Raw genomic sequence first — 12646 nt, 5'->3', positions numbered from 1 at the left:
ACTTCAGAATTTTATTGAAAAACGCCCTATCTCAGAAAACTTTTCAAGAACGCCCTATCTCAGCTGCCGATTCAAAAACGCCCTATTTCAGCTTATTTTCAATGTATTTTCGTTCGAGATAGGGCGTTTTTGAACCGAATTCTGAGATAGGGCGTTATTCAACCAAATTCTGAGATGGGGTGTTTTTCAAAAAAATTCTGAAGTAGGGCGTTCTTGAAAAGTTTTCTGAGACAGGGCGTTGTTGAAAAGTTTTCTGAGATAGGGCGTTTTCGAACTGGCTGCCGAGATTGGTCAATCTTCCACTCAGCCAACGATATGAAACGAAAAATCTCAGAAAATATTTTTGTCCAGCTAGCTTGTTCTAAGCGATTTACTGAGGCGTTGCATTGAAAAGTTCACTTAGTTTTTCCTTACAAATTCAAATAAGCATAGGAAGATAAAGGTATAAATTCATAGATTTAATTGATTTTCCATTGATAGCCTTCTTCAAACTAAAGATCTCTTAAAACTCTTTCGTTTGATACCCATATTGTAATATTTTATTAAAATATTTTATATAATCCAATTTGGGCTTTTAGAAGGGTGGCAACGATTTTCAAAAATATAACCAAAATAATATTTTTTTAATCCTCTTTCGTTTGACACCTATACTGTCATATTTTATTATTAAAACTGAATTTTACTTTTTCAACAGGTGGCAACCCTCTTAAAAAATGTTCCTTTTGTTAATAAAATTACATAAATTGAGTTCTTGGATATAGAGGAAACGTAAAATCTTAGAAAATAATTTTGTCCAGCTAGCTTGTTCTAGACGGAACACTGTGCGGCGGCAGCGGCAAAATTAAAAATAAATCTATTGCTGCCGAATTTCGTCAGACGAACTTCATCGCCACTTTGGTTGTGGGCAAACTGATATACTGCAGTGTGTTTTAGTTTTGGCAGCAAACTTTCTTCCAACGAATTTCACTGAGCGATTTGATGCTTTTTATACTTTTACACGACCTTTTTAAGGCGTTTTTTGAGGTTAGGTTGGTATGGATGATGATATGCTTAAAAATAAAACGATTACGCCCACTTTTTGGGGGTTCACACATAACATTATTAAAAATATATGGACAAAATTTCGGAGCCATATATTCATTGGTGTGCTTTTTAGGACATTTTTGGGGTTAGGTTTTTATGGGGGGCATGCTTTAAAATAAATCGATTTAGCCCATTTATCGTGTTCATATACGACGTTGACACTAACATATGGACAAAATTTCGCACTCTTTATGGCATTTTTTAATCGCTTTTGAGGTTGGGTTTATAAGGGAGGTATGCTTTAAAATAAATCGATAACGCCAATTTTTCTTTTTTTTTTCTTGATTTATGATCATAAATGTTGCATGCAGAAAATTGAGGTTCTACGCAAATTTCAGCAAATTGTTTCCAAAAAAAAAAAATATGGGGTTGTACCACTGTGCTGCGAAGCAATTTTGGGCTCATTTGTTAAAGTCGCAACCAATGAGTTGTCAAACTTCAATATTCGAGTGTGGTAGTTAGGGTAATTGGCTCTAGTTTTCCAATACTTTTGGGCATTTTTTTTTTTTTTAATTTTGATTTTTCGAATACCGAGTTAACCGAGCTTTCAACTAATTTATTTACATATGCATCAGAATTCATATGAAAATTCTAAATACTATATTGAAAATGGAACTAGAAAAATTGTATTAATGTTATGTATATCTACTTACATAAATACATGCTGGTAAATTTTCCACTGTAGAAAATTTCTTCAAAAAGAAAAGGAAAACCGAACGAAAATCTTTACTGTGCTTAAATCAGTGAATCGACTACATGTCGTCTTAATTCTTAACTAATGAACTGATGTGAGTGGGCCTTTGAAGAGATGGTTAATGTCGCCGTTTAACCTACAACAATATTCATAATGAAGTTGTGTTAAAGTATAGCCATCCTCACGAAGCAACGCGAGCTCTTCCATGCTGGAATTCATAAGCTGAAACTTGACGAAGGTGTTAATTGATTCTCGATGATTAGCCTGTCTATAATATAGGAACTTAATATATATTCGGTCTAATTCAACAGACGGTGTATTCCCATTCCCAAGAAATTCGGTTCTACATGTTCGATTTTTTTCCCGACAAAGGACTGTTTCAGCTATCAAGTCTTGTTAAAATTGGTAAACTTTATTAAGTGCGAATTTTTCATACCTTTTTTCTGTTTTCTGGTAACTCAAAATAACTCGAACGTATTTTGCTTTATTGATTTCTAAATTAAAGCTTTGCCTATTTTTAGCAGTCATTTTGCAATTTTGGTCATGCTTGCTGACTAAGTGTGACCCTTGAGAAAATATGTAAAATAAAACTAATTTGTGCAGTTTTTTTCAATTTAAAAAATGGGTAACCGGTTTTTTTCGAATAACTCGAAACTCGGTTTTCGAAAAAAAGCGATGGTCACATGATCTTTCGCTGTGTTAAGTGTTATAGAGTCTAAGTGGGAATCGGGTTCAGCGAGTTAAAACCCGATATATATGAACTTTCAGCTTTATTCAATGAATATTTTCCTACTTAACCATCAACCTCGAACCTGACGTCATGGAGGCAAACAGATCTCGGATTCGCTTTTAGGGCGTCGGATAACATGGGATATAGAGGTTTGGTTCAATATGCATAAACTTTTTTTGTTTTGTTAACCTGTATTATTTATTATTAAACCAAGCATTTATGCAAAAACAAAAGTTTTGATAAGCGTTTTGTTGTCAAGCGGTTGAGGTGTTCGGTGGCTGTGCCACCAGGTTTTGGAAACGGGCGATAAGCAAGCACCGAGTTACCAACTAAATGACAAAATACTATTATAGTAGTCTTCTATTACTCGCTACCCGTTTCCATAAAATCATCTCCGCACATTATTTCATTTCGCGAAAACTTTATTACTGAGGCCAATGCTAAAGAATCTTTGTAATGATTTTTTTTTAAACTTCGGGTCGAGTAAAGTTAATGAAGCTAGCAAAAATGAATGTTAACCCTAATATATGTACTTAAACAAATTTTACGGCAATCAGTTCTTAAATAAATTTGGTGACCCGTGTTATCTTTAAGATGTTTACAAAGATTCTAGTTCTTCTTTCGTGAACGCAAGGTAAAAAGAGGCGCCTTGACTTAGTACCTTTTATTAGTTTTCAGGCGGAAGTATTAGGGCACTACATATCAGATACTAAATTACTTATCAGTCGCTTCAAATTATTCACATCAGTTCTTCACCTGTTAGGCAAGCGTAAATATTTCTCCAATTGAGTAAAAAGCAAAAGCGAAAAAAAACCCAAAAAACCTAACAAAACCAAATCCCATTATTCGATTGTGCTTACATATTAAGATTCGCCAAAAGATTTCGCAGAAGCACCAGACGCGAATATGGTAAACAGCAGCGAAAGAAATACAATAACTGTGCAGCTAAATAAATAACGGCCTGTTTAAAGCATTGCCGCGAAGCAGAGCCTATGCGTTGAGGATGACACTACACCAACAAAGGTGGCTGCATGCGCGCGCAACCGACGCGCTGCAACGGCGGCGGCGGCACGAAATCCTCACACCCTCTCGACAGAAGCAACAATTCAATTGGCAATAAAAATCTACAATTTTTACCATCCTGTTTGGCAACTTGTTACGTCGCTGATTCGAATAGACAAACCAAACGATGCCGCCTCATTTACTGCCGGCTCACACAGTGCAGCTACAGCCGCTACGAAAACGCTGTCGTGGAATACCTTCACCCAAGCGCTTAAGCCTACATACTTATGTATGTACATTTGTATGTGCTTGGTGGCACCCGCAACTGCCTTGATGGTTGGTTTCCTGGATTTACAGGTAGTGGCATCTTCTTTGCGATCGTAGTTGCAGGGCGGAAGGCGGGCCGAAAAGTGAATGGCGGCAGCGTTTTCTTAAGCATCGTTTGCCACACGCAATTTTCTGTCTTGCGGCTTCGACTGCGGTTCCAGTTTGTGTGCGGAAGGTGGTAGTAGTGGGGGAGATGCGGCTGTTGTTGGCAATGCTGCAATGCGGATTTACGGCTTTCAAGTTGTCACACTTCGCATGCAAACGTGAAGATTCGCTGATTTGCCATATCGCTGAGCTGGCAACAACAACAACGCCGCGCGCAGTAAACGCAAAGTAGGCAAGCAATGCCTGCTGGCCAATTGATGGTAGGCGGTCGAGGATAGTCGCGGTAGCTGAGGTGCGCTCAATGACCTGTTTAGCAGTTTATTTGTTAATGCGCGGACGCAAACGATTTGCCGCCACCTAATTGTAACCGAAAGTGAGACATGGCAAAAGAGAAAATACAAAATTTAAATAAAACAAATACATAAAAACACAACAGCAAATACCGAAGCACTAACTAACCAACTCGCCAAACATACTTTATGTCTAAATTAGAGGTATATGCTATTCTTGCTTATCTTTATTTTTATAGCAGACAGCAATTACCTAGTGAATGGCGAAAAACTATCGTATACACGCCTGCCTGTAAGCGTCAAAACTCGACTTATGGCCAACAGGGCTACCTCTTCTTTTGCTGCTTAACGTGGAGCGACTAAATGAGTGACCGCAAGACATGACACATGCCACACCATACCACAATGGGCAACGTGCCACGGCGCAACGCCACAGTTACCACAGCAAAAAATGTCGCGAGAAAAAAATCTCATTTGGTTTAAAGGTGTCATTATTTTTAGTTGTGTGGTAATTTTTAAGTAGAGTTACTGTAGTTTTTTTCCACATCAAAAACTCGTATAAAATTGTTTACTTCCTATTTTGAGACAGCATTTATTGCAGATAAATAAAAAAAAGGTAAACCAAATTCTGCTGTTCGCTTCACGAAAGAAACATCCAAATCTTGGACTGCACTAAGAAAAGTGTTTATGTATGTGTTAGTAGTTGTACAAAACTTTACTATGTATTAGATACGATTTAAAGGCCTACATATAAATCTGTTTGGAAACTTTGATTCTCTGCCACTGCCAAAGATTCCAAATACAGAAAAACGATTTCTGGATGCGTTAAGTGTTAAGTGGCTCTAAGGTGACCTCAAGTGCTCTCAGTGCAAGAGGCGCTGGTATACTGTCAGAGCGTATATCGATGGCTGAGTGGAAGATCGACCTATCTCGGCAGCCGGTTCAAAAACGCCCTATCTCAGCTGCCGATTCAAAAACGCCCTATATCAGCATATTTTCAATACATTTTGAAGTGAAATAGGGCGTTTTTGAGATAGGGTGTATTTCAATTAAATTCTGAAATAGGGCGTTCTTGAAAAGTTTTTTGAGTTAGAGCGTTTTCGAACTGGCTGCCGAGATAGGTCGATCTTCCACACAGCCATCGATATATATATAGATGTGTTTGCTGATTGCCCCTCTTTCTGGATACTGCCTTTGACACAGTTCAAGGGTGTGCACTTTTCGAATGTTAGGCTAAGAGATCTGCTGGGTTCCTGATAGTGCATGAGTGTACTAACTTCTTAACCTCTGCATTCCTTCCTAAAATGAGGTTTGCACCAAACAGCGGAGCTTCTTTCTTCCCTACGGATGTTGTCCTAATTTCACTAATAATGCCCACGCAGTCAAATCATTAGAGTTTGCTGAACTTGGCCTACGTGGACTAATGTATATTTCTGTTATCTTCCACTAAGATGAGTCACAAAAGCGGCGGAGAGATCACTTCGGTGCGGGTAATTTAACTCTTTCTTGCTTTGGTATATATGTTATAGTTTTAAATTTGAAGATGCTTGCACTCTAGCGGTGAGGAATTATGGCCGCTTTTCATACAACGGTAAATTTCAGAAATGCTTGAAACTAAGCTGACCAAACGTCCTCCTTTGAGGACCCTCCTCCTCCTTTGTCCTCCTCAAAAATTTTGTCCCTCTCTGTCCTTCTTTTGAGTAAAAATATCCTCCTTGTCCTCATTTTCAAGTTGTATAGCAGTGATGAAATTTTCAAAAAATTTCGTTCAGGACATTATTATTTCCTAATCGTACACAAGTTGAACAGTTTAAACACTTTTTAGCTAATGGCGCGTCTCCACAGGCGAAAATTATTGTCTACCATATGCCAGATATGTATAAGTTTTATCTGTGGCAATATTTGCGTATGGGGATTTTTTTATTTTGATGTTCATTGCACTGAAGCGAGAATCTGCTTAAAATATTTTAGAAAACATTTTATTTCACATCCAAGTACATAATCAAAAATAACACAGGCTTGTGTGGTTTTCCCCTTAGAAATCTATTTCAATTTCAACGAAAAAACTAGTACTTTAAGCAAATAGCACCGATTTCAATCCTGAAATATCCCATCACCGATCAAAACAGATGACACATGAAATGAAAAATGTGCTATCTATCACTGTTAATTAAATTTTCATTAAAATTACAAATTGTAGAGATATTTACAAAGATTTAAAAAATGTATCACAAATACAGTTCTTTATTACATATTCCTTCTCACGCGCAGTATTATTATATTATTTACTAGTAAACCTGCATGGCGTTAAAACACCAAAATTTAATTAAATACTTTAAATAGATCGCAACGCGCTCCAAAACCTTAAAGATGTTCCGAATGTTAGTCACAGCGATCCTTGTGAAAAATTTCCTCCACATTCGTCCAGCCGTTTATGAGTGGAAAGAAGTTTCACGTTAAATCACCCTGCGCCGATGAAAAGTTATAACTTAAGCTCTTTAATCTGACATTTCGTTTTTGAAATTAGAAAGGACGGTGCAGATTTGATAACCTTCATGAAAAATGCCTGCGCGTGTTATACATACATACGTATATACATACATAGTAAGATAGATATGACTTTCCGAATAGCTGGCAACCCATATTTTGAAACTAAAGCTTTCATAAAACTTCCTTGTTTGACAGTCATATTAAAGTGTATAATATATATCTACATATCTTGTGTAAAAGTAAAAGTAAATTCAAACTTTCAAACAGAGTGTTTTTAAAAAAGTATTTTTAAACCAAAATCTTCTTGGATCTCCTTCACCTAACATTTGGATACATATTTCACTTAACTGACGAATTAAGTTGAATTTGATTTTTCAAATATGTAGCAACCCTCCTAAATATAGTTGTGAAATAAAGCTTTCCAATGCCGTTTAGATTAATACACACTTTTAGTAATTCATTTAACTTATTAAATAATGTGAATCTAACTCTTTAATCAGGTGGCAACTCTATTCAAAATACTTTGAAAATATTCTAAATGTTCAAGTAAAGGTTTCTCACCACCTTTCGTGGGGCACTAACATTTTAATATAGCTTGCCCATAATTTAATCAAATTTGACTTTTGAAACAGGTGGCAACCTTCTGCGAAATTCGAATTATTATCCAAAATATTAGTTGTAGCACAAATAGCGGGTAAAATTTCGCTTGAAAATATATCAGGTCTTGGAACATTTTAGTTCATGTGTCTCGTTAATACGTGCCATACCACCATAAATACTGGTTTACCAAATATCTCGACCGCTGCAGCACCTAATTTTTTTATGGAGTTATTCCCTTTCATGGAATTAATATACATAGGTTCTAAATATGAACCAAGTCGGATTCCAAATATGGGGTTTCCGGATATCTCGACTTCTGCGGCACCTATCGGATTAATTCGTCTTTCATTTTGCACTATCATCGGGTTCTGAGCCAACTGTGAAGTTTCAGGTCTCAAGGTCATCGGAAAGCTGGGTAAAAACTCATTTCAAAATTTGGCCCAAAAAAACTTATATGCATACAGAGAGTGGAAGAAAACATTGAATTTTTTCTCAAATTTCTATAAACGTACAAGTACCTAAAGGAACACAAGCTGGCTGTAGGATATTCCATCAAAACTTGTTAACAATGCACACGCACACATATGTAGGTATATACCAAAAACAGTTCCACTCAAAATACTCAAGCGAGAAGTACAGTGTTTGTGATACTCATCAAAAAGTTTGCACAACAGTTTCGAACGCACTTGTCTGCATTCATTCCCAGCCCCCCGCCCCCCTACGTTAAGAAAAAATTATTTTTTGGAAATTCAGTTCCGAAACTCAACGCAGTTTTCTGCATGTTAGCATTAAGCCACAATCGCGAAATCTATGCAAAACTTCCTACATTTTCCATGGTTGATATTGTATGTATGTCAAGTAAAAATTGTGTGCCCCCACTTCGGGCGCAATTTTTTGTGTCAGTAATTCTGTTAACTATTTCGCACTGTTATTGACGCGATGAGGAGCTCTTGTCGCTGTCGCAGCTGTTGTGGAAGTTTTCATTGTCTGTTTGCGGATTGTGTCAAAAATGTTGGCCTGAATGACTGAATGCTTAGTTTTCTTTTTTATTTGCCTGTCTGTATGCTTTGCGAATTTTTTGTATGTATTTCGAGTTGATTTGTTTGCAAGTCAGGCTGTTTGTGATGAACGAAGTGGCAGCAACGCAGACATTAAAATTTCGGAAATTGTTTAGGTGCAATAATTTTGCGAAAAACTAATATCAGAAATCTATTCGAAATCTGAAAAGAATTTTATATACATCTATACATAATATAAAGGAAAGTCGAGATTCGTTGTACGCGGTAATCTCGAAAACTACTGAAAGGATATTGACGAGATTTTCTCCAGTATACTTTGTATCGAAAGGAGAGTTTAACTTAGCATTTTAATTGGGTTGCCACCTGTCAAAAAAAACTATAAGAGCACGAATGCTTATTTTTTTGAATAGGGTTGCCACCTGTTAATAATACTACTATATTCAATCATAATAAGCGTAGGCATCAGTTCTGCACCGTCACTGTCAGACGAAAAGGCCTAGCCTCTAGATGTGCAATAACGCATTATTTCTCTGAGTAGGGTTGCCACCTATTAAAAAGTGAATAGAGTTTTGCCGTTCGTTAGATTACAAAATGAAATATCAAATGAAAAGGCATGGCTTTCGAATGTATAAAAACTTTCTTTTTTGAGTAGGGTCGCCACCTATTTAAAAATTATTATCTTCTATACATAGTATAAAGGAAAGTGGAGCTATTTTGACCACGCTAATCTGAAAAAGGACTGAGCATGTTTAGGCGAAATTGTTTATGTTTAATTCATATCGATAGGAATATTATCTTAAGTACTTAAAATTCCCATAAGGTTACCATCTGTCTAAAAAATTATAAAATCCGCACTGTTCGTTGGATTGCAAGAAATGAGGTGTCAAATAAAAGGACTTAGCTTTTATTGTTCAATAATGTATTATTTTAGGGTTGCCACCTATTTACAAATTACTATTTTATCCGAACATGGTATGAAACAAAGTCGAGTGGTTATCAGTGCATGCTACTATTCCGCATGGCCCTGTTCAACCCAACATCAAAAGCTAATAAACAACAACGATTTTTTTTCCAATTGCGGTTTAACAATTTATTTTTGCGTTTTTTGTAGTTGTTTGACTTTGTTGCTTAAAAAGTCGCAAATATTTGTTTAAACTTCTTTTGCAACATATGTAATGACTGAGAGGTGGCTTACTACTTATTTACCCAACTAGACCCAAAATTATCCTGGAGCGGTACTTAAAAAGTGGTGATGTCCCGGGAGAATCTCGAAATTGTCCTGAAATGTTATTTTACTAGTAATAAAAGGTCCTCAAATAAAATCATCCCGAGCGAGTTCCGAAATATTCCCTAAATAGTATTGAACCAGTCCCTAAATGGTCAACAACTAGTGCCAAAATGGTCCTCAAATAGTTCGGAAATGGTTTTAAACAGGTAACAAAATGTTCCCAAACAAGTCCCAAAATGATCCCGAACAAGTCCCGAAATCGTTTTGAAAGGATCCCGAAACAAGCCCGAAATAGTCCTACACTATTCCAGAAATTGTCCTGAAATAACTCTAAGTACGCCCAAGAAGCAGTTATAAGTTTTCTGCTGGGCTAAGGCAAAATTTTACCCATACCGATAGCTGATATGTTTACACATCAAACATCCGTTAGGTAAGTCTAGCTTCTGCATTTAATGACTATTCCAGAATTTTGAGTTCTTTTTCACGATTTTATTGCGTCTCAGTGGATATATTTTACATATATACCTATACATATTTATGTAGATTAAATTTAATGTATTTAACATATCAAAGATTCTTTGGCATACGCCCACAAAACTGTCAACGTACAAACGCCTTAGAACACACCAATATTGCAAAAGTTTTTCGATAGCAAGCTTCTATTTTTTTACGCATGCAAAGATTTGAGAAGCATAACCAAAACTAAGCAATTGTTACCTGCAGTACCTTCCCTGTAGAAAAAAAGTAGCAACTGATTAAAATAACCAACTTCTAGTTAGCCTTTTTTGCGGAATTTCGATAAATAACTAACTTTTAATTAGTTATGACAAAACTAACTTTAAGTTATGAAGACATTATTTGTATTCTTTACAAGTTTCTATTTAAATATTCTCATACAAAAATTACTTTCAATACAATTTTTTTCTGCACTTCGTAGATTCTTTTTCGTATCCAGGAAAAATAATGAGACCACCTACAAAAGAACATGTAAACAAATAAGCAAATATATTATAATTAATATTTAATTAAAAAAAACTATTAAAAATTTGAAAACATTTTTTTATTAATAGTTTATGTCCAAAAGTAGTTAGCTACAAGTTAGTTGACATCTAATGCAGATGAAACCAGTTCTCAAAATTGCGGCCATCGCCCTTCAAAAATAGTTAGTTACCGCTAACGGAAATAGTTAATAAATAGTTACCACTAGTCGACTGCTATTTAATTAGTGAGCTACAAACTAGCCCCGTTACCTGCAGGGTTACCACACGCCTTGCACTTTCCGAACTTACAATAGCTCTGAGCAAAAGCAATTTCCAGTTGTCAGCGACTACATATCTAAGGTTGCCGCAGCTGTCTGAAGCATTAAAATGTAAAAGCACACACGCATTTACGATGTATGAACATACATATGTACGCCAGCATGTGGACAAGTAAATGTAGTTGCATCTTCACGAAGTTCAAAGCACAATTGCAGCTAACTTGTAAATTACTTTCTGCGGTTACAAGCGACAACAGTGGCACTATATAGCGCATATACGCCCCCAGCTTGGAGCTTAGTTAATGCTTAATGCTAATCTACTTACGCATATCTATGTACTCCTAAGCGCACACACACACACACTTACATCAATTCTTAAATAGCTCCTTTATTGTCAAATGCAAATGGTTGCCACAGCTGCCGTGAATACCAACAGTTCAATTGAATGCTGTTATCTGCTGCAGACACAACCGCAACGTACATACATAAATCTGAATTACAACTATGTACATATATGCAATATATGTATGTATTGAATTTTACAAGTGAATTGGTACGCACATCCCTGCAAAAATCGCGACTACTCCATGTACGCATGTCAAGAGTACTCCCTGGGGGTCAAATAATAATTCAAAATTAACCGAAATGCATATGTAGTAAAATGTGGCCCGTTTAACATTGCTATGTCCTAGGGCAGGACAATATACACCAGCTGTGCATTACATCAGAGTAGCAAAAAGTTACATGTAAATATACCTAATACCTATGTACAAACGTATACCCTTATTATTGCCAACACTATAAAAAAAATGTTTGTTTAAGTTTGCGCATTTTAAGATGTGGCGTAGAACAAATTTCAAATTTGTTTTTTGAGTTGTAAACATTTATTGTTCACAATTTCACAGTTTACAAATAAAATGTTTAAAATTTTCTCTAAAAAATGTTTGTGTAAATTTACGCATATAAAGGGAGGTAACCAGTTTCCTCTTCTAGTGTATGCCAAATTAAACACTGCTTATTTACTTTCACATACCAAATTTGTCACGTAGAGAAAAACTACACACACAGTGTTTAAAGTTGAGTAAATATGAGCACTTAGCATTAGCGCACACAAGGGGTGGCTTTTGCTAACTTCGAATTCGTTTCACCAAATTCAGCTACATGATAAAAATAAAAGTACAGTTTAATTTTCGGTATTCGAAGTATTAAAAAAATTAGCAACCAGAAATCGACGAAAATGAACATAAAAGTTTAAAAATTTCATTGGACTATTTAATTTATTTATATTAAAATTTTTTTGTAAAACTTTTTATTACTTTAGAAAGTTGAGTGCATCTTGTGTTTATAGAACTTTTTATTAAACAAGTAATTTTTACGCAAAAAGCAAAACCGACTTCAATTCTCAGACACAAATTTAGGAGTACCGTTAATTTTTTCATGATTAAAGGTGCCAACACTCACCGACGTGTACGTATTGGGGGTGAAATAACACAAAAAGCAAAATTTGCTTTATTTCACTTTTAAATGGGAAATAATACCAAAATCTGAGTTTTGCTTTATTTCCAACAAAGGTTGGAAATAAAACAAATTTTGCCTTATTTATTTAGGAGTACCGTTAATTTTTTCATGATTAAAGGTGCCAACACTCACCGATGTGTACGTATGGGGGGTGAAATAACACAAACGGCAATAAAGCAAAATTTGCTTTATTTCACTTTTAAATGGGAACTAATACCAAAATCTGAGTTTTGCTTTATTTCCAACAAAGGTTGGAAATAAAACAAATTTTGCCTTATTTCCCATTGCTTATTTATACTATT

This window comes from Rhagoletis pomonella, unplaced genomic scaffold (assembly GCF_013731165.1).
Source record: "Rhagoletis pomonella isolate Grant_MI unplaced genomic scaffold, Rhpom_1.0 Rhpom_scaffold_00590, whole genome shotgun sequence".
NCBI classification, from domain to species: domain Eukaryota; kingdom Metazoa; phylum Arthropoda; class Insecta; order Diptera; family Tephritidae; genus Rhagoletis; species Rhagoletis pomonella.
This window is presented reverse-complemented; position numbering follows the sequence as displayed.